The sequence below is a fragment of the Macrotis lagotis genome, chromosome 4, assembly GCF_037893015.1.
Source record: "Macrotis lagotis isolate mMagLag1 chromosome 4, bilby.v1.9.chrom.fasta, whole genome shotgun sequence".
Classification (NCBI taxonomy): Eukaryota; Metazoa; Chordata; class Mammalia; order Peramelemorphia; family Peramelidae; genus Macrotis; species Macrotis lagotis.
Genome location: NC_133661.1, coordinates 35,851,284 through 35,877,360, shown reverse-complemented (window position 1 = coordinate 35,877,360; position 26,077 = coordinate 35,851,284). Strand labels below are relative to the sequence as shown.

Below are 26,077 nucleotides of genomic sequence, written 5' to 3'. Positions count from 1 at the left end.
CTTCCGCCCGAGCTGCTAAAGCCGGGCGGTGGGGAGAGGCTGGCCGGGCAGAAGCAAAGGGAGAGCTGGGGGAGGGGGACAGTGCAGTGTGTAGGGGAGGGGGGAGCGAAAAGGAAGTAAGGGGGACCGAGGGGGGCGAGACTTGGGTTAAAAACAGAAGCCCCGGCCGCAGCGGCCGGCACGGAGGCCTCCAGCAGCCCATCCTGTCCTGGCTAAGCCGGGGACCCCGGGGGCCCCAAGGCGCGCCCGGCGCCCGGGGAGCTTCCCGTCTAACGGGAGACAAAGCCGGGCCGCACTTTCCCAGCAAGTTCTCCCGGAGCCGCAGGACCGGGGCCGGGGCCTGGGAAGGGCTCCCTGTGGAGGGCGCCAGGGAGGTGCCAGGGAGGGTGCCAGGGACGGGGCCGGGGCCTGGGAAGGGCTCCCTGTGGAGGGCGCCAGGGAGGTGCCAGGGAGGGTGCCAGGGACGGGGCCGGGGCCTGGGAAGGGCTCCCTGTGGAGGGCGCCAGGGAGGTGCCAGGGAGGGTGCCAGGGGGGCCGGGGACTGGGAAGGGCTCCCTGTGGAGGGCGCCAGGGAGGGTGCCAGGGAGTGCAGGAGGGAGGGCGGGCAGGAGCCCAGGGACGGGGCCGGGGCCTGGGAAGGGCTCCCTGTGGAGGGCGCCAGGGGGGTGCCAGGGAGGGTGCCAGGGACGGGGCCGGGGCCTGGGAAGGGCTCCCTGTGGAGGGTGCCAGGGAGGGTGCCAGGACCGGGGCCGGGGCCTGGGAAGGGCTCCCTGTGGAGGGCGCCAGGGAGGTGCCAGGGAGGGTGCCAGGACCCGGGCCGGGGCCTGGGAAGGGCTCCCTGTGGAGGGCGCCAGGCAGGTGCCAGGGAGGGTGCCAGGGAGGGCAGGAGGGAGGGCGGCCAGGGGCCCAGGGACGGGGGCTCTATGCGTGGGAGACCCATGCCACCTGGGGGGAACGAGAAGGCCAGGCCAGGCCAGGCCGGCCTCCGCCCCCTCCCGTGGCCCTCCGGGGAGAGGCAGGACGCAGCGGCCGCGGGGTACGCGCGCCTCGGCCGGCTCTGCCCGGCCCCATCGTAGCCCTCCGGGGCCACAGTTTCGGGACAGATACCAGAGAAGCGGGCACTGATCCCGAGTGGGCATTTCTTCCCTTTTTTAGACATCTGAGGCTAAAATGCGGCTGGAGAAAAAGAACCTCGCCCAACGTGGGGCTCGAACCCACGACCCTGGGATTAAGAGTCCCATGCTCTACCGACTGAGCTAGCCGGGCAGGTCGGGCTTTGGGGCTTTTCCTGTCCCTTCATAGACTCGCAGCGGAGCTTCCTCGTAAGGCGCGTGCTGGCTCGCCGCGGGAGCCGGGCGCTTCCAGGGGCGCCTTGAGCTCCGGGGAAGTTTGGGGGGTTTTTCTGTTTCCGGGAAGTTTAGGCTGAACTTGACATTCTGCGATCCTGGGGGGGGCCGCAACTCCGAGGCGCCGAGCCTATGATTTCCCGCGAGGGTCGCCGCCCCCTAGCGGTGAGTCCCCCTTCCCCCGCTCAGTCCGGCCGCCGAACCCGCCTTGGAAATGGACTAGTGGATTCGTTCTTGGCCTTGACCTGGGCAGCCCCAAGAGCCGGTGGCTACTGAGGCAGGTAAGGAGAATGAGGGAGAATAAGGCCACCTGGGCTCCCGGAGCGCTTCGGGGAAGCTTCACAGACTCTACTATAGAAGAGAAAGCGGCGGACATTGACTTCCTCCAGCTGCCTCCTTTCACAGATAAGGAAAATGAGGCAGATTAAGTCTCTGGCATTCAGGTCTGCGATTCGTGCTGAAGCATCTTTGTGCATATTTGGTATCTAATTGTCAGCTTCCATTAAAGAATGTAAGCACCTAGAGGGCAGGATCCACTTCATTTTCTCTTTTTATTTTTCAAGCGAGGAAACTGAGACAGATTAAATTTCTGGGATTAAATCCTATGATTTATGCTGGACCATCTTTGTGTATATTTTGGACATAATTACCAGCTTCCATATTTTTCCCATTAAAGAATGTCAATGCCTAAAGGGCAGGATCCACTTCATTTTTTCCTAATATTTTACAGATGAGGAAACTGAGACACATGAAATTTCTGGGATGAAATCCTGTGATTCAAATTGGACCAAGTTTGTATATATTTTGTATGTAATCATCAACTTCCATGCCCCCCCCCAAAGAATGTAAACATCTAGAAGGCAGGATCTACTATATTATCTCAACATTTTACAAATAAGGAAAGTGAGGCAGGTGACATTTCTGGGATTAAATTCTGTAATTCATGCTGGACCAACTTGGCATATATTTTGTATATAATTATCAGCTTCCATCTTTCTTCCCTTAAAGACTATACATACCTAGAGGTCAGGAGTCACTTCATTTTGTCTTTGTGTCTTTGTGTCCTAATGTCCAGAATAGTGCCAACGCTTAGTGACTGACTGCTTTCACTAATAGAATCACAGAGCTAGAAAAGACCTCTAATTTTCCACTGAAAGAAAACTAAGTGACTTGAACAAGACCACACCTCTAGTGTCACTAAGAGAACTTAAACCCTGATCCTGTGACTCAAAATCCTCCTCCCCCACTCCCTAAGTCTTTCCATTTCCTGGACCATCCCCTCGGCCTATTCTGTGACCCAGTAAAAGGCCTCCTATCTATAAATCACAGGGGACTTTTCATCTCCCAACTCCAACCCATACAGATTGCAAGGCATCTAGAGTTATCTACCAGATAAACCCTGGGAAGCTGTAGGAAGTTAAGTCTGGGTAGATTACCCAGTTAATGTTTCTAGACTCAGCACTTTCCATGTACCTATTTCATTTTTTTTCAAGTGGATAGAGATGTTATTGGGATTAATAAAATATTAATTAATTTTAAAGTCTATGAATTTAGACTATGGAGGCAGCCCTGCTATAACGAACAGTAATCAATCTTGAAGTCAAAAATGGTTGAAGTTCAGCCTCTGATTCTGGGAGATCCTGAGCAAGTCAATTAAACTCAGTCTCTTGCAATTCCTTAAGATTATAAAGCTATGGACATGAATTTAAAGTCATCATAGATTTTTATTATGATGATTTTCCCCAATCAATAGATATTGTTATAACAATTACTTCCATGTTTGAGGGAGAGGAGCATGGCATTCTTTGAAGTTTAAAAGGGCTCTTTATATTAAAAAAGTAAAGTAATAATAATAATTAAATTCATGCTTGAGGCAGTGAGATGGTGCAGTGAATAGAACACTGGTCTAGAATCAGAAAAATCTGTATTCAATTTTAACTTCAGATGCTTATTAGCTGTGTGACCCTGGACAAGTCACTTAGCTTTGGTTTGCCTCAGTTTTCTCATCTATAAAATGAGGATAATCACACCTACTTTCCAGCCTTGTTGTGAGGATCAAATGAGATAATCATTGTAAAGTTCTTCTCACAGAGTTTCATACAGGAAATACTATATAACTGTTAGATTATTATTATTATAATGGAGGGAAATAAAGGTCAAGAATTTCAAGGGAAATAATGACAATAAATGTGAACAAAGGGAGCCTAATAGAAACAGATCTGAAACTGTTTCCAAATCAATAATTCTCTCTTTTTTTAAAGGTTTTTGCAAGGCAATGGGGTTAAGTGGCTTGCCCAAGGCCACACAGCTAGGTCATTATTAAGTGTCTGAGGTCAGATTTGAGCTCAGGTTCTCCTGACTCCAGGGCCGGTGCTCTATCCACTGTAAATCAGTAATTCTTAAAATATTTTTGTAGAGGTTAAAAAATAGAGAGACTGATTAGTGAGATAGATTAGCCGTACAATATACAGAAGCAAAATTATTTAGTGTTCTCTTAGTATTTGATAAACACAAAGGTACTGGCATTAGGAGCCACTGACACAAACTGCTAGAAAAATTGGGGGAAAGTCTGGAAGAAATTGGATTTCTTTACAGTCCCCTGTGCTTCATGTAAAAGTAAACTCCCAAAGACTACAACCTAGATTATAGAGTCACGTCTGTTGTCTTGAATCCAATTTGACACATCACAAACAGATAGAAAAACATTAAAAAAAAAAACCAATTCCTAGCAGATCAGTGTGTGAGAAAAGTTCATGACCGAGCAAGTGATTGAGAGGCTCACAGAAGATAAAATGAATAATTTTTATTATATAAGATTAAAGTTTTTGCACAAACACATCCAATAAGACTAAAGCCAAAAGGAAAAAAATTGTTGCAAAAAAAAAATCTTTGCAGCAAGGTTCTCTGATAAAGATTTTATTTCCAACATATATAAAAAACTGATTCAAATGAATGAGCCATTCCTCAAGTAATAAATAGCCTAAACATATAAATAGGCAACTTTTAAAGGAAGAAATCCAGGAAAAAATACTGCCAAATCACTACTAATTAGAAAAATGAAAATTCAAGTAATTCTGACATTCCACCCCAATCAGATTGTCAAAAGTATCTCTCTCTCTCTCTCTCTCTCTCTCTCTCTCTCTCTCTCTCTCTCTCGCTCTCGCTCTCGCTCTCGCTCTTTCTCTTTCTCTTTCCCTCCCTCCAAAGGAAAATGATAAATTGGAGGGGCGATGAGAAAATAGGAATATTAGTGCATTGTTGGTAGACCTGTGTGTGGGTACAATTATTCTTGTAAGAATTTTGGAATGATACAAAATTTACTAAGCAGTAAAAGCCCTTTGACCCAGTTGTACTACTGCTAGGCCTATAACCCCAAAGATATCAAAGAATGGGAAGGGTGAGGAAAAAATATTGGAAACTAAAAGGATGCCCATCAATTAAGGAATGGACAAATCAGCTGTGGAGAATACAATGAGAAATAAGAACATAGATCATTTCAAACATTTCAAAATCACATTAACTGATGCATTATGAAGTGAGCAGAACAAAACACTTTATATTATAATATCAATATAATGAAAATGAACAATTTTGAAGATTTTTGTAAACTGAGGAAGGATGAAATAAACAGAATTCAGAAGAGAAATTTGTACAATAACCATGGTACTATAAAGACAAACAATTGTGAAAGCTTAAGAAATATGGTCAAACTATTACACTGTTAGTGGAGCTGTGAGCTCATCCAACCTTTCTGGAGAGAAATTTGGAACTATGCCCAAAGGGCAACAAAAATGTACATACCCTTTGACCCAGCAATACCACTACTGGGTCTATACCCTGAAGAGATAATGCAAAAGGGTAAAAACATCACTTCTACAAAAATATTCATAGCAGCCCTGTTTGTGGTGGCAAAGAATTGGAAATCAAGTAAATGTCCTTCAATTGGGGAATGGCTTAGCAAGCTGTGGTCTATGTATGTCTTGGAACACTGTTGTTCTATTAGAAACCAGGAGGGATGGGAATTCAGGGAAGCCTGGAAAGATTTGTATGAACTGATGCTGAACAAGATGAGCAGAACCAGAAAAACATTGTACACCCTAACAGCAATATGGGGGAAATGATCAACCTTGATGAACTTGCTCATTCCATCAGTGCAATAATCAGGGACAATTTTGGGCCATCTGCAATGGAGAATTCCATCTGTCTCCAGAGAAAGAACTGTGGAGTTTGAACAAAGTTCAAGGACTATTCCCTTTAATTTAGGAAAAAACCTGATATCTTCTTGTCTGATCTTGTTATCTCTTAGACTTTTTGTTTCTTCCTTAAGGATATGATTTCTCTCTCATCACACTCAATTTGAATCAATGTACAACATGAAAACAAAGTAAAGACTGACAGATTGCTTTCCGTGGGGGGAGGGAAGCAAGATTGGGGGAAAATTGTAAAACTCAAATAAAATCTTTAATAAAAAAAAAAGAACTATGGTCAATATAATGACCATCCATCATCCTAGAGCTCCAAGGATGGAGCATGCCCATCCTTCTGACAGAAGGGAGATGAATTTAGGGTGTAGAGTGAGACATCTGTAGATGTATTTTTGAAAGTTTGGCTAAGAACATTTACTCTGCCCTAACAAATAAGAATATGGGATAAGGATACATTGGCACCAGGCTTCTCTGGATATGGCCTGCCTTATTTCTGTCTGGAAATGTATCTGGTCAGTGAATCATCAGGATTTGGTAACTCAAGTAATCTTAGGCATACACCAAGTCTGAAAGGCCAACTTTATATTTTTGTATATTGCTGATAAGGGAATTTGTTTTGCTTGACTATGCATATTTGTTGCAAGGGATTTGTTTTTCTTTTCTTCTTCCTCCCCCCCCCCCCCCCAATGAGGTGGAATGTAGTGTAGGAGGGAGATAAAAAAGCATTGAAAAAGAAGTTTTAAAAATTGAGTTTGGTATGGTGCTATGGAATCAAATGAAGTCAATGTGTTACTTTTGCTTCATTCTTTTGTTTTGTTACAAGAGATCTCTCAAAGAGTAAGGATGTTATGTAAATATTTTTAATGCAATATAAAAATAAAATACATCAATACACTTAAGAAAAATTCTGCTTTGGTCTACTTCATTCCTCTTTACCTCAGTTTCCTAATCTGTAAAATGTGAAGAGGGAGTGAATTACATTGCCTCTAATGCAATTTCCAACTTTAGGTTTATGTTTCCATGAGTCCAGGGCGAGTCAAAAAACACAGGGAAGTGAAGGGGGTGTTAGGGATTGCTTATTAGTATCTTAGGTTGCCAACCCAAAAGCTTTGTGCTAAAAATGAGGGCAATTAGAGTTATACCCTATCCTGATCAGACCACATTAGGAGTCCAAAATTTGCTTTAGATCACATTTTGAGGAAATTAGGGGTTTAAGTGGGTCCAGAATAGGGCTACCAGACTAGGGAGAAGACTGGAGATCATTTCACACTTCATAATTTTTGGAAGAAACTGCTACTGACAGCTTGGAAGAGGGAGGTTTGACTTGAGAAGGAGGGGAGGGCAAAGCTACTGCTTCCATTGTTTGCAAGAGCTGTTACAAAGAAAAAGGATGAGATAGGGCTTTTTCAGCTTGGCCCTAGTAGAGCACAACACGAGGAGTAATGACTCCAAGTTTCAGAGAAGCAATTTTATTCTTGTTAGGGAAACAACAAAGATGGAATACACTACCTTAGTAGGTGGTCTTCATTAGAGGGCTTCAAGAAGCTCTTTGTTGGGTGGTCCTGTACTGAGGACTCCTGTTCAAGTTCAGACTAGGCCTCTTAGTCTCCCAAGATCCTTTTGGAAAGTCAGAATCTTTAATCCTGTGATATTTTGCTGCATCTGAGGATTTGCATGCCTTGTCCATGTAGGGCAGATGGAATGTTTGGGTTGCCTTTTCCCATTAGTAGGATCTGAAGGGGTTTTTTTTGTTACTTCTGATAAATAAATTCCTCTGTTGCCAATATATGGTGTTTCTCCCATTCTCTCAATGTTCTATTTTTACAGCTGTCAAACTGACACTGCTAAGCCTTTAATAAGCTTTATTCATTTCAACACTTTCTTCTTATTTTTCATCTCCAAGGCTAAGAAAAATCTGTATCTATTAAGCATGTTCATTTTTTTAGTATACAGATGTATGAATTCAGTGGCCTTTCTTTTCATTCCTTTTCCTCAGTGTCTCTGAAGTTCCTGATGCTGTTCACCTCTTACATGATTGTGGCCATCCATTATGAGCTCTCTCCTCCCCCCTTTTCCAGTGCTCAGAATCTGTTTTATAGGTCTTGTATAGTTATCAGAAGAGCTGGGTACAAATTTCAACTCTCAAACTTATTTATGATATAAAGAGGCCTAGATTACCCCAGTGAAGATCTCTAAGTCTCTTTCATTATCAGAGGTAGCATCCTTTCCAAGGCTACGTATCCTCACTTGTGTCCTTGAATCTACCTCATCCCGTTTTCTCCAGGACCTTACGTCATCCAACATCGCAATTTTCTTTCAGCTTCAGGCTGTCGTTCCACCAACTCCTTTTCTTCATTTAAATATTCTTAGGTGTCTATGCAATCCAACACTTGTTTCCCAAAACACTGTTCTTAACTAGTTCTCCCTCCATTTTCCTGATAACCCTTTCTCAATTATTTGAGGTTCTTCTTCTTCCTCATATTATTAAATATAGGCATCTCCAGAGGCTCGATCCTCATCCTTTTTTCTTTCCTACTCAACCATCTTATTCATCTTTAATTATCACTTCTAAAAAAGATTCTCAAATTTATATCCTTAGTCTTAATTTCTCTCTGTAGTTGCAACTGTTCCATAGGCCTTTGAAATAGCTCAATTTGGATGACCCTTCAGCACCTCAAACTCAACATGTTCACTAATGAATTTATCTAGTCCCCCAAAATCTACCATGCCTCCTAACCTCAATTCACTGTCATTTCACTGTTGCTTCTCTTTTCTTTCCTACTCAACCATCTTTATCCATCTTTGTCACCTCTAAAAAAGATTCTCAAATTTATATCCCTAGTCTTAATTTCTCTGTGTAGTTGTAATTATTCCATATGCCTTTGAAACTTGGAAGACCCTTCAGCACCTCAAACTGCAGATGTGCAATAATGAACTTATCTTGTCCCTGGGAATCTACATGCCTACTAATTTCTGTTTCACTGTCATTCTCCCACTGATGTGATGATAAATTTAGAATCTGAAAGAACCATAAAAATTAACTAATTTAGGGCAGCTAGGTGGCACAGTGGATAGAGCACTGACTCTGGAGTCAAGAGGACCTCAAATCAAAGCCAGCCTCAGACATTTGATACTTACTTAGCTGTGTGACCTTGGGCAAGTCACTTAACCCCTTTGCCCAGCAAAAAAACAAACAAAAAAATTTAACTAATCCTATGTTGTATTTTATAGATAAGGAAACTGAAACTCAGAGTTGTGCCATGAATTGCTGAAGACCATACACAGATAATAAATGCCAAAATAAACATTTGAATCTAGATCCTCTGAAGCCCAGGGCCACATATATGCTTTTCCTATTAGCTCCCTGAGAGTTCCACTTGTAAGTCATCCCTTGGTAATTTAACCCCACCTCTATAACTACCATCTCAAACTACAGATTGGTTTATAATCCTTAGGTAAATTATATATACCACCTTTATAGCCACTTTCTTGACTTCTTTCTTGAACTCCAAATTTGAGTGTTATTAGTTTATATGATTACCAAGATGTGGAATGCTTGTTCTCAGTCAGTGCTCATGGTGTGCAAGGTCGAGTTACTGGATGAGATAGAGCTCATGTGAAACCCATTGGTCTGGAAAATTCAAGAGGAGGCTATCTGGATTGAATTTTTGTTGTTGTTGGGTTTTTTTTTTTGCAAGGCAGTGCAGTGGAGGGTTAAATGACTTGCCTAAGGTCACATAGCCAGGTAATTATTAAATATTTGAGGTTGGATTTGAATTCAGGTCCTCCTGAGCTGGTGCTCTATCCATTACACACCTAGCTGCCCTCTTGTATGTGAATTTAAACAGTGTTGAAAGAATTAGTACTGATTCTGAGATCAAAGCTGGAATTCTCCACTAGAACTTTGAACTCCAGGATTACATTTGACTCAAGACTCTTTTGTCCTCCCAAACAATGATATAGCAAGGAATCAGTGTGGAAAGGACCTATAGCTAATTGCCACCAAGCTCAACAAGAAGGTAACAGAGCAGGAATCTCGGTGTCAATGTGTGTGCACTTGTTGCAAAAGTGAAAAACAACTCCTTCTCCTTCTGCCTTTTGAAATCCTCCCAGGCCATCAAGATTCAGATCAAATGTCACCTCCCTAGGAAATGGTCTTTTCTCCCTCCCACCTCACATAGAATGTCTTAGGCTCTTCTATTCAGTTCTTTATAGTTTTTCAATGGGATGGGCAGGACATGTGATTTTATTGGGAAGGGCATCTTCCTCTCCTGATGTAAATGGACGCATTCATTGCCACTTACAAAGAGTTACTTGAGACACTAGGGAGTTAGTGATCTGAAACATGAGTGTCAGGTGTAGGATTTGAAACCCAGGTCTTCCTAAATAGAAAGTGACTCTGTCTACTACTCCAGACTGCATTTCATAGTTTTTACATAGCATTGGGCAGGAAGCAAAGAAGGGAGGGAGGAAGGAAGGAAGGGAAGGAAGGAGGAAAGGATGGAGGAAAAAAGAGAAGGGAGGGAGGCAAAAAGGAAGGAAAAAGGGAAGGAAGGGAAAAGGAAGGAGAGAATAAAGAAAGGGAGGAAGGAAGGAAGAAGGGTAAAATGAAGGAAGTAAAGAAGGAAAGGAGGGAGGAAGGAAGGTAAGAGGGAAAAAGGGAGGGAGGGAGGAAGGAAGGAAGGAGGGGAGGGAGGGATGGAGGAAAAAAGGAGAAAAGGGAGGGAGAGAAGAAAAAAGAAAGGAAAAGAGAAGGAAGGAGAAAGGAAGGAGAGAATAAAGGAAGGGAGGAAGGAAGGAAGGAAAGAAAGAAGGGAGGCATGAAGGAAGAAGGGAAGAAATAAGAAAGTAAAGAAAGAAGGAAGGGAGGACAGGAAGAGGGGAAAAGGGGGAAGGAGGAAGGAAATGAGGGAATGGAGGGAAAAAGGAGAGAAGGAAGGGAGGGAGAAAAAAGGAATGAAAAGGGAAGGAAGGGAGAAAGGAAGGAGAGAAAGGAGGACTGAAGGAAGTAAAGAAGGAAGGGAGGGAAGGAAGTAAAGAAGGAAGGGAGGGAGGGAAGAGGGAAAAAGGAGGGAAGGAGAGAAGAAGGAAAGAAGGAAAGGAAAAAGGAAGGAATAAAAAAAGGGAGAAGTAAATAAGGAAGGAGGAAGGGAGGGAGGAAGCAAGGAGAGAAGGGAGGGAGTGAGTGAGAATAGAAGGAAGGGAGAGAGTAGGGAAGGAAGGAATACATATGTATAAAATTATACATATATATATATATAGTGTGTATGTATGCATGTATATAGGTCATTAAAAAAAAAGATAGTCCCTGTCTGGCCAGCTTGGCTCTCCCAAAAAATTTAGGCCTCAATAGGAACTCAAAAATAGAGATAGGATCATATCTCCTAGAGGCATAGTCTAGGTTGTGAAGGCAAGTAAAGGAGCTTGGATGTTCCAGGGTGAAGAAGACCTGAGTGTTAAGGGAGATTCCAGGATAGCAAGTGGCAGAGACATGGCTTTGATGTGTATTTGCAGATAAAGCCAGGAAGATCAGATAATAAGATACTCTTATCTTACAGCTGAGGAAACTGAGGCTACAAAGTCTTGCCCTCAACAAGCCTAAGTGCCTGCTAAACAGAGCTGGGATTCCAATCCAGTTTTTCTGATTCTGAACATGTTTTTCATCTCTTCTTGCCAGATTGATAGGGAGCAGAAGCCAGATCTTAATTACCTTGATCTCTTCCCCTTGGCATATTTCCCTGCCAAACACAATAATTGTCTACATTTCCCATCCCTGGAGGTCTCCAGGCAAAGACTGAATGACCCTCTGTCTAAGGTGTGGTGGCTGGGACTCTTTTTCAAGTACAGAGTAGATTAAAAAGCTGCTGCAGTCCCTTTCAATTCTGAAACTCTGTTTGATGCTGTGCCTCAACCTGGCAGAGTCATCTTAAAACTCGTCTCAGCTCTGGTCAGTCTTTTGCTTTTTCCTTAAGACTAGTAGCTTTTTGAGATGAGGGAACATTTGCATTGTTTCTTCAACAAAGTCTTGCCCTCAACAAGCCTAAGTGCCTGCTAAGTATCAGGGCCTGGGACCATGGATACAAAACCAAAACAGTTCACATCTTCAAAGATGTTACAGTCTATTGAGAGAAGTAGCATGTATACATGCTTTAGGGCTAATTCCTCAGTTTCTACTTACATTGACACTGAATGGATAACCCTGAGGAGTTGAAGAATTCTCATAGTATTGCTTATGATCCTCCATATGGTATGCCCCTCATATTGATTAAACAAATGATAGTATTTAGGTTTTACAAAAAAGTATATTTGTTAAGAATGTATATGTATATATTATATAATCTAAATAGAAGATATTTTTTAAAAAATCTTCCGAATAGGGAATGTATTCTTTTCTGTAAGCTCAAACTTGAAACACACCTGTAGGAGACATGGGAGGCAGAGGGGGACTTTCCATTCTTGACTCAGGGAATCCATTTCCCACCTCATTAAGATCTCCCCAAGTTTACTTTTGAGTGCATTATGGGTGGTAGAAAAGTTGGTCCCTTATAGGACTTAGTATCTCAGATGACGGGTCCATCTGCTGCCAGACTGGGTCAAGCTGGTCATTTTTCACTAAACTAGGCTTTGTCTTATCAACTCCAGTAGTCTCTTGTTACCAGCTCCTGATGACAAGGGACCATTGATGGCTTTTCCAGTCTTTCAGGGTTCACAAGGGCATAATCTGGTCCAGTCTAATAATAGCTCACGTTTATTTAGTGCTTTCAGGTTTGCATGTTTTCTTCATAATAAACCCTGGGAGGGAAGTTCTATTATTATTCCATTTTTATGGTTGAAGAAATTGTAGGCTAAGTGAATTGTCAGCTAGTAAGTTTTTGAATTTTAATTTAAATTTAGATCTTCCTGAAACCAGGTCCAAAGTTCTATCTATTGTCCCACTTAGCCATCTCTATCTCTGGATACTCATTTAACCATAGTTAAGAAAGAATAAACACAACAGAGACAAAAGAATCAGAGGTGCCCCCCCACACACACACACACAGAGTAGCTATGTCTCTGTGTCTGCTGGGAATATTCTATATGTTCAAGATAATCGAACTGGAAGAACACATCAGCATTTGCTTTAAGGTCCCTCATCTCAGGAAGCTTCTTCTAGTCTTAAATAAGGAGCTAAGGACTGGCCAAATCTAAGAAGAGGTTTAAAATGACTCTGCCAGCATCAAATAGAATTTTAGAATTGAAAGGGATAGCACAGCTATTTAATCCATGCTATATACAAGGGGTATGTCACTTTTTTTCCATCAAGAGACCCATAGCAGCCATCCTTTTTTTTTTTTTAAGTTTTTGCTAAGCAATGGGGTTAAGTGGCTTGCCCAAGGGCACACTAGGTAATTATTAAGTGTTTGAGGCCCAATTTGAACTCAGGTACTCTTGACTCCAGGGCTGGTGCTCTATCCACTGCGCAACCTAGCCACCCCTACAGCAGTCATCCTTAATGGAAAGTTTTCAGGGAAGGCAGTGAGAGATCTAGGCAGATTTTTTTGTACTAATCCTCAATTACAGTTCCTCAACCAATTAGAAGACCACATCACCACAATGTCAGCTTCTCAGTCATTCGTGGCTAAAGTAGGTCCATGGGATGGAAAACCACTGGGAATATTCTGCATATTCATCATAATCTACCAAGGAAAAACAAAGCAGCATATGCTTATCAGTCAGTTCCCTCCATTACACATAAATAGATAGATGATACATAGCTAGGTGATAGCCAGATAATAGGTGGATAGATAGGTGATAGATAAATAAATAAATAGATAGATGATAGATAGATAGATGATATGAAGATAGATAGATGATAAATAGATAAATATAGGTAGATAGATAATAAAATAGATGATGAATGATAGACAAATGATAGGTAAATGGATAACTAGCTAGCTAGCTAGATTAAAGGTAGATAGATGATAGATCAATAGATATGTAGGTGATAGCTAGATGATAGGTAGATAGGTAGATGATAGATGACAGACAGATAAACAGATAGATAGATGATACATGACAGATAGATAAACAGGTAGATAGATGATAGATGACAGATAAACAGATAGATAGATGATAGATCAATAGATATGTAGGTGATAGCTAGATGATAGATAGATAGATAGATGATAGATGACAGATAGATAAACAGATAGATGATAGATAAATTATAGGTAGATAGATAATAAATAGATGATAGGTTTTAGGTAGCTGGATAATAGAGATAGATGATAGGAAGGCAGATAAACAGATGATAGACATATTGATAGATGATAGGTACATGATAGATAGAAAGTAAAAGCAAAGTAATTTGAATGGGAGGATGACTAGCAGCTGTGAAGGTTGGGCACCACTCCAAATCCTGTCAAATCAAATTGTGACCCTTGGCCTTGTAGCCAAATGCCTATCCGAGTGGCCAACAAGGCATGAGTCCCCCTCTTTCCCCATTCCTCTCTCTTTTTTCATGCTTCCTTTTCTTCCAGGAAAGACTATTGTCCAACAAGATCAGATATTCACGAGGGTATGTAAAGACTAGTATATGGTTGCTTTGGGTTCTTTGACTGATATACTGCCTTCTAATCAGGTTCCTGACTATCACACCACTTCTGTCCAGATCCTGGGGTTCTGGTGGGGCTACATACACTCTTTATTTTGTTTCCCTTCTCTTTTTATAAGGCACCCAAAAAAGCCAGCTTGTTTGTCTGGACCACAGACTGTATGAAACTACAACAAGAGAGTAACTGAGGGAATCACAAAAAAGCCTTGAGTAGGATGAAATTCCAGAACCAAGCTGGAAAGGATCCAGGAGATTCTCTGTGATGAGGAGAGAAGGCATTCTAGGCAGAGTACCTGACAAGGATGCAGGAATGGGTTGTAGAGCTCAAGGAATGGCAAGCAGACCAGCTTATTTGGAACACCGAGTTCCTGAAGGGAAGAGATGTGTAACAAATGATTGAAGCTAGCTTGGGAAGGGTTTTTAAAATTTTAACATTTTATTTTTCCCAATTACATGTACAAACAATATTTAAGATTCATTTAAAAAAATTTTTGAATTCCAAAGTCTCTCCTTTCCTCCCTGAGACAGTAAGCAATTTGATGTAGGTTATACATGAGCAGTCATGCAAAACATATTTTTATAATAGTCATGTTCTGGAAGAGAATAAAGGCCCCCAAACCCTAACCAAAATAGAGAAAATAAAGAAAAAATTATGCTTCAATATGTTTTCAAAGTTCATCAGTTCTCTCACTGGAGGTAGACAGCATTTTTTATTGTGAGTCCTTTGGGATTGTCTTGAGTCATTGTGTTGTTGAGAATAGCTAAGTCATTCACATGACTTGATCATTGTAAAATACTGTTGTTAATGTACACAATGTTCTGTTTCTGCTCACTTCTCGTAGCATCAGTTCATGAAAGGTTTTTGTAAAGCTATCCTTCTTGTTGTTTCTTTTTTTTATTTTTTTAAAAAAATTATTTAAGGCAATGGGACTAAGTGTGCCCAAGGTCACACAGCTAGGCAATTATTAAGTGCTTGAGGCTGGATTTGAACTCAGGTCCTCCTGACTCCTGGGTTGTGTCATTTCTTATAGTATAGTGCAATAGTATACCTCAAGAGCACATAGCACAACTAGTTCAGTCATTCCCCAATTAATGTGCATCTCTTCAATTTCCAATTCTTTGCCTCTATAGAAAGAGCTGCCATAAATATTTTTATATACGTGGACCCTTTTCACTATTTTATGATCTCTTTGGGATACAAAGTAGTAGCGATATTACTGCATCCAAGATTTTTTTGTTTTGGTTTTTTTTGCAGGGCAATGGGGTTAAGTGACTTGCCCAAGGTCACACAGCTAGGCAATTGATCCAAGTTTTATAGCCTTTTATGCATAGTTCCAAACTGCTCTCCAGAATGGTTGTATCAGTTCACAGCTCTACCAATAGTGCATTAATGTTCCAGTTTTCCCACATCCCCTCCATTTAGTATTTTCCTTCTCTGTCAGATTAGCCAATCTGATAGGTGTGAGGTGGTAGTTCAGAGTTGTTTTTAATTTGCATTTCTCTAATAAATAGATTTAGAGAATTTTTCTTATGACTATAGATAGCTTTGGTTTCTTTGTCCAAAAACTGCTTGTCATGTTCTTTAATCACATATCAATTTGGGAATGACTTATATTCTTATAAATTTGACTCAGTTCTCTAATATATTTGAGAAAGAGCGCTATATCAGAACAACTTGCTAAAGCCCCCTCCTCTATTCCACCCCATTTTGTACTTTTTTAATTTCTAATTTCAAATTTCAAATTCTAATTCTTATTTTGGAGGCAAATTCTAATTTGAGTCATGCTTAAACATACCGTTTTTAATTTAATGTAATCTAAATTGTCCATTGTACATCTTAAAATGTTCCCATTCTCTCTAGTTAGTTCATAAGTTCTTCCCTTATCCATAAATCTGATAGTAAAAATTTCCACGCTCCCCTAATTTTCTTAAATTATTACACTTTATGTTTGTCATGTACCCATTTTGACTTTATTTTGGTTTATGGAGTAAGATATTGGTCTACACCTCTTTTGTTTTTCAGTCATTCAGTTATATCTGACTCTTTATGATTCCATTTTTCTCTTCCACTCTCAAAGTCTGTCCAAGTTCATTACTTCCATAATTCTAGATACCATTCATCTCATTCTTTGTTGTTCCCTTTTCCTTTTGCTTCCATCCTTTACCAACATCAGGTCTTTTATGATGAGTCCTTCCTTCTTATGATGTGATCAAGGTATTTCAGGTTCAGTATTTGAATTTATAGTGAATAACTTGAATTAATTTTTTTAAGTACTGATTGATTTGATTTTTTTTTTTTTTACTTTTCAAGTAATTTTTAAAAATCTTTTCCAGAAGGGGTGGCTAGGTGGCGTAGTGGATAAAGCACTGGCCCTGGAGTCAGGAGTACCTGGGTTCAAATCGGTCTCAGACACTTAATAATGACTTAGCTGTGTGGCCTTGGGCAAGCCATTTAACCCCATTTGCCTTACCAAAAAAAAATCTTTTCCAGCACCACAAAACAAAAATTGCATTGTTTCAGCACCTTTCTCAGCTTTCTTTAGAGTCCAACTCTCACAGCCACACATTGCTACTTGGAAAAAAAAAAAAAACCATAACTTTGACTGTACAGACTTTTGTTGGCATGGCATTTTTAGTCTGCTGTCCAGATTTGTCATAGCTTTCCTTCCAAGGAGAAAGTGTCTTTTAATTTCATGGCTGTAGTCACCATCTGCAGTGATCTTTGAGCTCAAGAGTATATATAATCTGTCATTGCTTCCATTTCTTCTCTCTCTGTTTTACTGGGAAGTGATGGAACCAGTTGTCAAGATCTTGGTTTTTGATATTAAACTTTAAGTCAGTTTTTACATTTTCTTATTTCACTTTCATCAACAAGCTTCTTTATTTCTTTCGTTCTTTCTTTCTTTCAATTTATTTATTTTTAAATTTAAGAGAATGGGATTAAGTGACTTGCCCAAGGCCACACAGCGAGGCCATTATTAAGTGTCTGAGGTCAAATTTGAACTCCAATCCTCCTGACTCTAGGGTCGGTGCTCTATCCACTGTACCACCTGGCTGCCCCCCTCCATCAACAAGTTTCTTAATTCCTCTTTACTTTCTATCATCGGAGTAGTACCATCTGTATATCTGAGATTATTGATAGTTTTCGCAGCAACCTGAATTTTTATTTATTTAGCCTTGTGATTTGTATGATGAACTCTGCATATAGATTCAATAAATAAGGTGTCAAAATAAGTTAAATAAAGATGTTATACTTGTCAATCAGTTACTCCATGTTGAGTTCTAACTGTTGTTTCTTGGTCCACAAAGAGGTTCCTCAAGATGATCTGGCACTACCATAGTTTTGAGGACTTTTCGCATTTTGTTATGAAACACACAGACAGAGGTTTTAGTGTAGTCAGTGAAGTAGAATCAATTTATAGTCATATGAAAAAATGCTCTAAATCATTATTGATTGGAGAAATGAAAATTAATACAATGCTGAGATATCATGCAGATGGAATAAAATTCTTGCAGGAGAAAGCAGCAAATGGTAGAGCAGCATATGTGGAAAAATTGGGTAATGAATTCTTTGGTGGAATTGTGAACTCTTCCAACAATTTTGGAGAGTAATCTGAATTTTGCCCCCAAATTATTAATTATTAAATTGTCGATATCTATCTATCTATCTATCTATCTATCTATCTATCTATCTAGATACCCTTTGACCCAACAATACTACTATTAGATCTATTTCCAACAATGATTAGGGGGGGAAAAGTAAAAGAACGTATACATTCTAAAATATTTATAGCAGTTTTCTTTGTGGTAAATAAACAACAACCATAACAACCTGGGAATTAATATGTTTATTGGAAAGTGATTGAACAAGTTGTGGTATAAGATTGTGATGGAATACTATTGTGCTACAGGAAATGATGAGCTTGATGATCTTAGGAAACCATGGGTAGCCTTGCTCAAAATAATGAGGAGCAAAGTGAGCTGTTGTATACAGTAATAACAATATTGTTTTAAGAATAATTTTGAGCAAATAAATCATTTTGACTCTTATAAAGATTCAATGACTGCAAAGGACATATGAAGAAAGATACTGTTTGCATCCAGAGCAAGACTAGATAAATAGAAGTATGTACAGACTGGTTTTACACACACACACACACACACACACACACACACACACACACACACACACACACACACATACATATATATATATATGTGAAATATCTCTCTCTCTCTCTCTCTCTCTCTCTCTCTCTCTCTCTCTCTCTCTCTCTCCTCTCTCTCTCTCTCTCTCTCTCTATCGATCTAAATTTGTGTCCAATGGTAGCCAACTCTGGGGGGAAGAGAACAAAAAGAAAAAGCGTGAGTTGGAGGAACACTACTGATGTAAAATGGCATTTCCAGTTTCCGATTAATTCATTGTATTACTGGTTTTACTTAACCACTTAAGTTTGTTATATGAGAACTCTCATAATTGTGGAAGTAATCTGTAATCTTTGAAAACAAAACTTTTAAAAAATAATAAAAAATAGATTGGGGGGAGATCTTACCTGCATTCTTCATAATTTAGCTAATTTTGGCTATTTAGTCTCTAATTCATTTGCCTCTTTGAAAACCAACATGTTCTTCTGGTCATTCTCAGTCCACATATTGCTAAAACCTAGCTTGCAGAAACTTAAGCATAACTTTTTGAGCATGAGAAATGAGAAAAATTGAATGATAATTTGAACATTTTTTTTTTTGGTATTGCCTGTTGTAGGATTGGGTTGTAAATTGATCTTTTTATTTTTTCACAATTTTTTAAAATTTATTTAAGGCAATGGGTTTAAGTGACTTGCCCAAGGTCACACAGCTAGGTCATTATTAAGTGTCTGAGGCTGGATTTGAACTCAGATCCTCCTGATTCTAGGGCTGGTGCTCTATTCACAGCGCCAGCTAGATGCCTTGTAAATTGATCTTTTCCAATTCAGAGACCACTGTTGAGTTTTCCAAATTTACTGGCATAGTAAGGGCAGCACTTTAACAACATCATCTTTCAGGGTTTTAAATTGGAATCCCATCACCTCCACTAACTTCATTATTAACAATGCTTCCTTGGACCTACTTGACTTTATTCTCCAGGATATTTGGCCCAGGATCAGAAACCACATCATCATGGTTATTGGTAATGTTAAGATTTTTCTTGTATAGTTCTTCTGTGTATTCTTGCCACCTCTTCTTAATAAGCTCTTTTGCTTCTGTTAAATTCCTGCCATTTTTGTCAATTATCATGCCCAGTTTTTTTCCCCTTGGTATCTCTTATTTTCTTGAGGAGATCTTTTGTTTATCTCAATCGATCATTCTATGTCTTTGCATTGCTTATTTAAGAAAACCTTTCTTTGCTATTTTCTTAAATCCTGCATTCAGTTAGGTATATCTTTCCCTTTCCTTTACTTCTTTCCTTAATTATTCATAAAATCTCATGATACAGCCAATTTCCTTTGTTGCCCTTCTTTTCATTTGGAATGTTTTTTTGTTGTTGTTGCTGCTGCTGCTGCTGCTGCTGCTGCTTTCTGTACAAAATCACAAACCTTTGTCTATAGTTCTTCAGGTATGCTTATCTACCAGATCTAATCCCTTAAATCTATTCATCACCTCCACTTTATATTTATAAGGGATATAATTTAGGTAATAGCTATATGGTCTTTATCCATTTTAGTCTGAAATTTGCAACGGAAAGCTGATGTTCTGATTCACAGTCAGTTCCAGGTCATATTTTAACTGTCTTTAGAGTTTCTCTACCTCTGTCAGCAAAGCATATAATCATTCTGATATCTGTATAGACCATCTGGTGATATCCATGGGTAGAGTCATCTTTTGGGTTGTCGAAAAAAAGAATGTTTGCTATGACTAGTGAGTTATCTTGACAACACTTTCTATTAGTCTCTACTCTGCTTCATTTTGTTCATTTTGTTGTTTTTAGATAATATTATAGACCTTCATTGAACTGAATGACTTTGTCCTCTCTATTTTACTGTGATACTGAACAGTTTTCTTTGGATTCAAACAGATACAATTCTGCCATTTTTCAGGTTATACCTGGTTTTTTTTTCATCCTTTTATTAACTATATCTTCTAAGGGATTCTTGCCCACAATAGTTTTTGTAATGTTCATTTGAATTAAATTCATCTGTTCTCATCTATTTAAGGTCACTGACACCTCTGAGGTTGATATTTAATCTTTTTCATCTCTTATTGGATCACATCCAGTTTACCTTGGTTCATAGATCTCATGTTCCAGAATCCTATGTAATAGTGACTTTCATTTTGTCACCAGATGGGTCTGCAGCTGAGCTCTCTGTTGGCTTTGGTCCAGGTTCTTCATTAGTATTGGAGTTACTTGTTGTCCTCCACTCTTCCCTTCCCTAGTAGCCTATTGGATACCTAACCCTACCTGAGGGGCTTATCCTCTGATATCATCTCTTTTGTAATTTTAGTACTATCTATGGGATATTAGAGTGATTTGCCATTTCCTTTTCCAGGGGATTTAAACCTGAATAGTTTCCTTGAACCACTCAAGTCCCTCCACCACAACAAGGCAATGATCAAGGAGCAGTAAAAAAAAAAAAATCACCTTTTGTTGTTATTCTTCAGTTGTGTTCAAAAGGACCCCCTTTTAGAATCTTGTTAGCAAAGTTACTGGATCAGTTTACCATTTCCTTCTCCGGCTCAATTTACAGATGAGGAAACAGACAAATAGGGTTGAGTGACTTACCCAAGTTCATCCAGCTAGTAAGTGTTGTGGCCAAATTTGAATCAAATTTGGCGTTTTATCCACTGTACCACCTAGCTGTCAAACTATACCTATACCTATTTAGACCTAGGTTCTACCAAAATGTTTCCTAGTTTTCCCATCAATTTTTGTCACATAGTGAATTCTTGTCCCAAAAGTCTGGAAATTTGAGTTTATCAAACACTTGATTACTATAATCATTTACTACTGTATATAGTATACTTAATCTATTCCATTGATCTACCACTCTATTGCTTAATCAGTACCAGATTGTTTTGATTATTACTGTTTTGTAATATACTTTGAGATCTGGTTTTGTTAGACCGCCTTCTTTCACATTTTTTTCATTGATTCTCTTTCTATTTTTGATCTATTGTTCTTCCAGAGGAATTTTATACGGTTTTGTCTGGCTCTATGAAATAATTTTTGATAGCTTTATTGTTTTCACACTGATTAAGCAATCTAATTTGGTTAGAATTGCAATATTTATTAAAATAGTTCAATCTATCCATGAGGAATTAATTTTTTCCAGATATTTAGTTCTGAATTTATATGTGCAAAAAGTGTTTTTTTTTTAATTGTGTTCATGTAGTTCCTGGGTTTATCTCACCAAGTAGACTTTTTTTTTTGCAAGGCAATGGAGTTAAGTGGCTTGCCCAAGGCCACACAACTAGGTAACTATTAAGTGTCTGAGGCAGAATTTGAACTCAGGTACTCTTGACTGCAGGACTGGTGCTCTATCCACTGAGCCGCCTAGCCACCCCCTCTGGGTAGACTTCTAAGTATTTTATATTGTCTGTAGTTATTTTATTTTATTTTTTCTTTTTAAAATTTTTTTTTATTCTCATTTTGGACAAATTTTTTTTACATTAATAAAATATTCTTGTTTACAAGTAAACAAAATACCCCTCCTCCCCCATGAATATAGATAGACTTGCTTGGGCAAAAAAAGTAAAGGGGAGAGAAAAAAATTAAAATTAAAAAAATAATAGTAATAATTGTAGGTATGGCCAGGTGGCGCAATGGATGAAGCACCAGCCCTGGAGCCACGAGCACCCGAGCCCATATCCAGCCTCGTAAACCCAACAATCACCCAGCTGTGTGACATGCAAGCCACCCGATCCCCACTGCCCTGCCAAAACCAAAAAAAAAAGAAAAAAAAGACCCAAAATAAAATAAAATAGTAATAATAGTAGGGGTGGCTGGGTGGCAGACAGAGCACTGGCCCTTGAGCCAGGAGCACCTGGGTCCAAATCCGGCCCCAGACACCCAAAGATCACCCTGCTATGTGGCCCCAGGCAGGCCACCCAGCCCCACCTGCCCTGCACCTCCCCAAAATAATAATAACAAAAAATGTGTTTGAGTCTTTGTTCCAACACCAACAACTCTGTCACGGGTGGATCACATTCTTTATGATAAGTCCATCACAAAAGTTACTTCCATATTTTTCCACCGTTGCCATTGCTGCATGCAATTCCCTCCTTTCTTATTTCTCCACTACCATGTACTATATTTTCTCTCTCCTTTCACTCTGACTCTGCTGTAGGGTTGGTGACTGGCTCAGTATACAGATCCCTGGTCCTGGGGCCAAGAAGCCCTGAGCCCCCATACCACTCCTTAGGCCCAGAATCCACCTGGCCCTATGGTCCTGGGCAGGCCTTCCAATCCCAGCCCCTTGCAAGAAGTAAAAAAGAAAATGTGTTATATCTGACCACTGTCCCCCCATGGTCCATCCTCTCCTCCTTTATTCACATCCCCACCCCTTCCCCCTGCTCCCCCTTCCTTCTTACTCCAGATGTCTATACCTCATTGAGTATATATGCTGTTTCCTCTCCTAGCCATCTCTGATGAGAGCAAAGGCTCCCTCATTCCCCCTTGCCTCCCCCCTTCCACATCATTGCAATAGTTCATTGTAATAAAAAAAAATCTTAAGTGAAATATCTTGGCCTATTCCCCCTCTCCTTTTTCTTTCTCCCATTCCATTTTCCTTTTTTTCTATTGACTACATTTTCACACCATATTTTATCTTCGAATTCAGCTTTCTCCTGTGCTTCAACTATAAAAGCTCTCTCTACCTGCTCTATTAACTGAGAAGGTTCATATGAGTATTATCAGTGTCATTTTTTTATGCAGGAATACATGCAGTTCATCCTCATTAAGTCCCTCATATTTCCCCCCTCTCCTCCAATCTCCATGCTTCACTTGAGTCCTGTATCTGAAGATCAAACCTTCTGTTCAGCTCTGGCCAGTCCAAAAGGAACATTTGAAATTCCTCTGGTTCATTGAAAGTCCATGTTTTTCCCTGGAAGAGGACATTCAGCCTTGCTGGGTAGTTCATTCTTGGCTGCATTCTAAGCTCTTTTGCCTTCTGGTATTTTGTATTCCAAGCCCTATGAGCTTCCAATGTAGTTGCTGCTAAGTCCTGTGTGATCCTGACTGCAGCTCCACGATATTTGAACTGTGTCCTTCTGGCTGCTTGTAATATTTTCTCTTTGACTTGGGAGTTCTGTAACTTGGCTATAATATTCCTAGGGGTTGTTTTTTTGGGATCTCTTTCTCTGGGGGATCGGTGGATTCTCTCCATTTCTATTTTGCCCTCTGCTTCTAGAATATCAGGGCAATTTTCCTGTAGTAATTCTTTGAAAATGATGTCAAGGCTCTTTTCCTGATCATGTCTTTCAGGTATTCCAATAATTTTTAAATTATCTTTCCTAAGTCTGTTTTCCATATCAGTTGTTTTTTTCAATGAGATATTTCACATTTTCTTCTAATTTTTCATTTTTTTGGTTTTGAAGTTTTGATTCCTGATTTCTTGTAAATTCATCAGTCTCCCTGAATTCTATTCTTTGTCTGAAGGATTTGTTCTCCTCAGAGAGTTTTCTTATCTCTTTTTCCATCTGGCCAGTTTTGCTTTTTAAAGCATTCTTCTCCTCAATAACTTTTTGAACTGTTTTATCCATGACCTAAGCTGGTTTTTAGCATGCTATTTTCTTCAGCATTTTTTTTGGATTTCCTTGACTAAGCTGCTGACTTCATTTTCATGTTTTTCCTGCATCTCTCTCTCTCTCTCCTCTCTCTCTCTCTCTCTCTCTCTCTCTCTCTCTCTCTCTCTCTCTCTCTCCTTTCTTTTCCCAGTTTTTCTTCCAACTCCCTCCTTTGATTTCCAAAGTCTTTTTTGAGCTCTGTCATAGCCTGAGCCCAATTTCTGTTTTTCTTGGAGTCTTTAGATGCAGGAGCTTGTGCTTCCTCATCTTCAGACTGAGTATTTTGATCCTTCTTGGGCTCATTTGCAAAATATTTCTCAATAGTCTTCCTTTTGTTTCTCTGCTTGCTCATTTTCCCAGCCTGGGCCTGGTTTGGGGATGCTTCCTGAGCTTTTGGGACACTCCCACAAGGGTCTCAGTGTGTGAGGCTCTGTCCTCCCTCCTGGTCTGTGAATGACCATAAGCGCCCCCCTTTGCCACGGGGCTGAGGTGGGGGAGGGCTGCTGTTCTATGGGGGGGGTCTAGACTGGGATCAGGATCTGAATGTGGTCAGAGCCCCAGAGTCCTGTTCCAGGGGCAGAGGATAGAGCTCGGCAGTCTCTCTCTCTTCACTCCCCTCCCTCAGCTCAATGGGCTCATGCTCTGGAGGCTCCTGCTTACCGGCTCCACCTGCTTCTGTTTCCGGGTCTAGGCTGCAGAAAGACCAAGCTGCTCCCTGTGTGCCCTGAGGGCTGGGCACCATGTGCTCATTCTGGCAGAGATCCCCCGCTGTTCCCCCACTTTGTGCCCAGGGCTCCCCGGGGTGCAGCCCAGGAGACTGCCCCGCTGCTGTGAGCCGGGACTCCCAGCGCCCTGGGGCTGCCTCCGGGAGGCTGAAGTTCTTTTGCTCTGGTGGGCCACCCCTCTGGCCGGCCGCCCCTCTGATCCCGGGGAGCAGAGCCTTTCTGCTCTTTTCCAGGTTACCTTGAGTAGGAGAACTGCCTCACTGGGTCCCTTTGTGGGTTCTTTCTCTCGAAAGTTTAGTTAGAGTCCTTAGCTTATGAGTTTTATCAGAGAGCTCCTAAGACTGGATCCCTTCTTGTCACCATCTTGGCTCCTCCCCTGTCTGTAGTTATTTTAAAAGGAATTTCTTTTTTGTTTGCTTCCTCCTGGGTTTTGTTAGTAAAATTTAGAAATGCTGATGATTTATGTAGGTTTATTTTATATCCTGCAGCTTTATTGAAGTTTTTAGCTATTTCAAGTATTTTTTAAATGATTCTCTAAGATTTGCTAAATAAACCATCATATCATCTTCAAAAAGTGATAGTTTGTTTCTTCACTGTCTATTCTAATTTCTTCAATTTCTTTTTCTTATGAAATTTTAAATAAGTAAATTATATATTGGAATCATATCATATCCTAGCATCACCATGGAGATGAGAGCAAAGATCAGCACTATGGAGACCTTTATAAAAATCTCCTCTCCTCTGTCCTGATCAGCAGTTCTGCCAGCTTCAAGTGTGGCTTAGCAAAGAAAAGAAAGCTCAAACTAATTGGGAAAAGGTAAGTTGGTTGGTGTCAATCATTAGGGGTGAGTGAGCAGAATGGAAGGTGATAGGATAGGAGAGTGAGAAAAGGGGGTCTGAGCATCCTGGGACTTGGAGAGAACTGGAAAGGACCTTGAAGATCATTTAGTCCAGTTTGCTTCTTTAATAGTTGAAGAAACTAAGGCAGAGATAGGTAGAGTGATTTACCCAAAGCCACACAGACCAGTTCTGTCTATTGAGAGACAGATACCAGAGCATGTGGGACAGTGGAAAGATTGGAGATAGGCTATTTGTAGAGTACAGAAATTGAAATGGGACCACAAAATCACATTCACACACAGGCCTGTATTGACTTAGAAAACTACAAATTAATCTTATCTGTGTTCAATTATATCTTCATTTATGTTGGTAAATATTTAACAATTACATTTTAATCCGATTCACATCACACAGGTCAACACCTCTGGTGTAGTGGAGAGCTGGCCGCTGAGTCAGGTAGCCTTGGATCTGACCTCTGAAACAAGCTGACTGTGACTGAAGGGAAGTCACTTGACCGTTTCATTCTCTGTCAGACCACTAGTGGTAGGGCAGGAAGCTTGTCAAGCCCCTCATTTTACAAATGAAGAAAATGAGGCAAACAATGGTAAG

The 26,077-nt window shown here is 40.3% G+C and overlaps 1 non-coding gene across 1 annotated transcript; it reads right to left on the bottom strand.

Moving 5' to 3' along the window:
- Positions 1-1,193: 1,193 nt before the first annotated feature.
- On the bottom strand, positions 1,194-1,266 carry TRNAK-CUU (transfer RNA lysine (anticodon CUU)). The gene has a single exon. It is a non-coding gene; the product is annotated as a tRNA-Lys (tRNA).
- Between the last annotated feature and the right edge of the window lie 24,811 nt (positions 1,267-26,077).